Genomic DNA, 4,118 nt, shown 5'->3' with positions numbered 1-4,118 from the left:
TACTTTCTCTCAAATTTTGCGATCTCATCCTTCATTTTAAGTAGCCTTGTATTTCACAATTGCTTACTTCTAATTCCTGCATCTCAAGGAATTGGTGCCCTGAAATATAGGAAATGCGAAATTGAGATGGGTCTTCAATTACTTTGTGTTGATATGTTGCATGGGCTTTGGTGAGAAGTTTTGCCCGTGTTATCTGATGATGCAGGTAACTCGGACCTGGGTTCCTAGTATGCATGGGTATTGCAGAAGAATAATATTTTTTAGACATCTTAGCAAAATTTGGGCATAATCAGTAGGAATGCTTTAGAAATATGGAGAAAAACAGTTTGGGACAAGCGAATTAAAACAATAAACAGCAGCAGAGTAAAATCCATTATTGATTAGAGGAAAACATTGTTTTTTTTTACCATGTGGATTCAGAAGACCAAGAACAGTTAGAATGTATCATAAGTTTATACTAAAAACATTGCATTGATACTTTTATAGTCTAATATATATTTTAAACCTAATTATTTATATTCCAATTCTATTTATTGGAATAAATAAATATCAATTTATTTGTCAAACTATCAACTAATTCTAGTCAGTTTCAATGTGTGAAATATAAAATCAGCACATATCAATATAAAATATATAACTATATATAATATAATTAAAAAGTACACGTTTTATATTGTTCTGTTTTAGTTACTGTATTAAAGGCAACTCTATTTTAAAGTATTATTCCATTATCTCTACCTCAGTGTCTGATAGAGTTAGACCTAAAGATTTACCATTTGTAGATTTACAGCATGGAGGCAATAGGAAACACTGTGATTAAAACATTATCAATTTAATGCCTAATAATGAGGAGAAACATATGCACTTCTCCTGCAACTATGAAAATATTGGGTGATAAAAAGGCAGTAGTGTAAGTTGCTGCATGGTTGGATGGTAGACAGGCCAGGACATTAAGTAATCATGCATACCAACAATTTTTTCACCTTCTTGGTGTTAGCTACTTTTGAAATGGAAGGTATAATAAACAATTATATTTTGATAAAATACCTTCTAGTCTGAACAGTTCTGTTTGAACTGTTCATCTCTCTATGATCCCTTGTAACCAAGATTAGTTTTCTTCTTGTAAGACAATCTATGCTGTCAGGGTAAGATGTTCTGGTTGGGCTGTTCCCACATGGAAGAAGTGTAAAGGCTCAGGTAGACATTTGTTCCTGTAACACCTCATTTGGGAAAATGTCAGCTGAAGAAGTTTAGAAGTAGCTCTTAAGCAACGCTTACTTTGAATCCATTAGGTCCGCAAAGCTAATTCAGTTGAATAAATAAGTACTTGAAAAAGCCATCACTTTTGGATCTATCTATAAATAATTGAGAGTATGATCAAATTCCAAATAAAAAGACTTAAGATAGTCATTGACAAAAAAAATTTTGCAAATGTGAGCATTCGACTGATAAATATAAATTTTCCACTATTCACAGAATTTTAGGGAAATAAGATCGATAGCATTGTTAGGAACAATAAAGTTTCCTTGCTACAAGTAGGCACCCATAGATATAAACCTGTATAAAGATTGCATGATTAACTAAATAAATTTAGAGGATACTACACGCTTTAGCAGCACGTATACTCAAATTAAAATACAGATATTAACATGGCACTTGCACAAGGATAATATGAAAATTTGAGAAGTATTCCATATTTTTCATTCTTCAGATTCAAGAAATGAAAAACAGTTATTAAAAAGTTGATTACAAAATTACAAGTGTAAAAATACACGTAATTCATATAATTTAGTTTGACGTCAGTGTATTAAATCTTCACCTCCGAAAGGCGTTTACATAGCATAAACTTTACAAATATTCTCAAATTAGACAACATTGTCATTTTATCCCAAATAAAAATAATATTAAGTCCTAGAAAAAAAGGAAGCAAACTGTTTCTATATGGAATGCAATCGGAAAGGACATGCTAATGAACCTATATATTATAAAATAATGTAGAATTCAAAGTATATCTAGGAGAAAATAAAATAAATTATGAACATTTTGCAAACATATAATATAGAATATTTTAAAATATACTTTTTCAGACAAGCACAAGAAATATTTTAGTTTCTGTACTACTCATTTCAACAGATAAATTAAAATTATTTCTGATTAAAAAAATCACAAACTCTGAAGAAACTATTATACATATATACAAAAAATATTGAATACATTTTGACATCCAAGGCAGGCAATTCACTTGGAAAAATTCCACGGAATCCATGAATTTTTACAGTAAAATATTGGTGCTGCCAGGCATTGGTGGCTCATGCCTATAATCCTAGCTACACAGGAGGCTGAGATCTGAGGATCATGGTTCAAAGCCAGCCTGGGAAGGAAAGTCTGTGGTACACTTATCTCAAATAAACCACTAGAAAACTGGAAGTGGAACTGTGTCTCAAGTGGTAGAGCGCTAACCTTGAGCTGAAGAGCACAGGGATAGCTCCCAGGCCCAGATTTCAAGCCCCATGACTGACCAAAATATATATATATATTGCTCTTATTTGGATTGTGAAAATATTTTGTAGGGACACAAAAAATGGACTTGCATTTTTGAAATTTAAGAAACTTAACCCGACCATTAGGACTTCAGTGAACAATTTGTATAGCCTATCACAACTTCATAGAGGTAGTGATACATACTTATCCTTTCGGCAATATCAAATACAGTATCTTCTATGTTGTTCTTCCGGCCTGGTTTTATATAATGGTTCAACAGAAGGTGATCCAGCGTATATTTGCTATCTCAATTCTCAGCAACAAGATGTAAAGGTGTCAAAAATTCTTTAGTTTGGGGAAGTGGAGCTGCGGCTCAAGCAGTAGAGTGCTCGCCTTGAACTGAAGAGCACAGCGACAGCACCCAAGCCCAGAGCTCCAGCCCCACAACCGACCAAAAAAAACCACAACAACAAAAAACAAACAAACAAAAATATTTGGGCTGGGAATATGGCTCAGTGGTAGAGCATTTAGCTTGCATGCATGAGGCCCTAGGTTCGATTCCTCAGCACCACATAAGCAGGAAAAAAAAGCCAGAAGTTGTGCTGTGGCTCAAGTGGTAGAGCGCTAGCCTTGAGCTGAAGAGCTGAGGGACAGCGTCCAGGCCCAGAGTTCAGGTCCCACTACCAAACCAAAAAAATTTTTTTTTTAAAAAATGAGTCCTTTAGTCTGGGCATTGGTATCTGTATCATGATGAAGTAAGAAAGAAGCCACTCTGGTATTATTCCATGTATATGCACTGTGCAGGGGTGATCAGTCATCTACAGTTATTGCATGTGCCGCTTGAGACATCAACTCACTGATAATGTCTAAGTGTCCACTGTAGGCTTCTCAAAGAGGGGTATACTCATCATCATCCCTACTATTCACATGAGTGGACTTTTGGGAAAGAAGTCTCCGCAACGTAATAAGCTGAATATTTTTGGCAGCCCAATGAAGAAAATTGCTTGGATCCTTCTCCAATTTTATTTCTTGCAATTGATACCATTCCTTACTTTTTCATCTTGTTCCCCATATTCCTAAGACTTGCCTAACCAGAGACTTTGAGTGCCAGTGGGAATGAGGTGTCCATGTATTTCCCTAATATTTCACATTGGTTGAACTGGTCAGAAATATCTGGTGAATTTTCTGCAACTGTTTATTCATCATGATTTATTTTCTCTTTTTCCAATTTTACTATTCGAAATTATTCTAACTGGAGAGTAGGGAATTGATGGAGAGCAGCGGAAAGATGTTCCTCCATATTCAAATGTACACACTGAAAATGAGGACCTGTGATGTCTTCATGTGCAGCTTATTCTAGGAATGAGAAAATAGGAAATAATGCCTTTTATATAAATGATATGGGAAATGGCAGAGGAAAAAGTGAAATGATGCAACCAAAAATATAAAAGCAAAATAAATTAGGATAATTATGGAGCAATCATATTATCTATGAGAACCAAGAAAGGGAGAGAGAAAGAGAGAGACAGATGTATAATGACCTAGCTAGCCACAAAATTCATGCCTCTGATCGATTTATAGAGCAAACAAAAATTTATTTTTAAAAGAGATGGAAATAGAATTTATGTATTTACTTG

The 4,118-nt window shown here is 34.3% G+C and overlaps 1 pseudogene; it reads left to right on the top strand.

Moving 5' to 3' along the window:
• The first annotated feature begins 1,604 nt into the window (after positions 1–1,604).
• On the top strand, positions 1,605–1,701 carry LOC122096708 (annotated as a pseudogene).
• Positions 1,702–4,118: the final 2,417 nt, after the last annotated feature.

This window comes from Dipodomys spectabilis, unplaced genomic scaffold (assembly GCF_019054845.1).
Source record: "Dipodomys spectabilis isolate Male_0828 unplaced genomic scaffold, ASM1905484v1 ptg000386l, whole genome shotgun sequence".
In the NCBI taxonomy this organism is placed as follows: Eukaryota; Metazoa; Chordata; class Mammalia; order Rodentia; family Heteromyidae; genus Dipodomys; species Dipodomys spectabilis.
The sequence above is the reverse complement of the archived record's forward strand: the minus strand, read 5'-3'. Positions and strand labels throughout refer to the sequence as shown.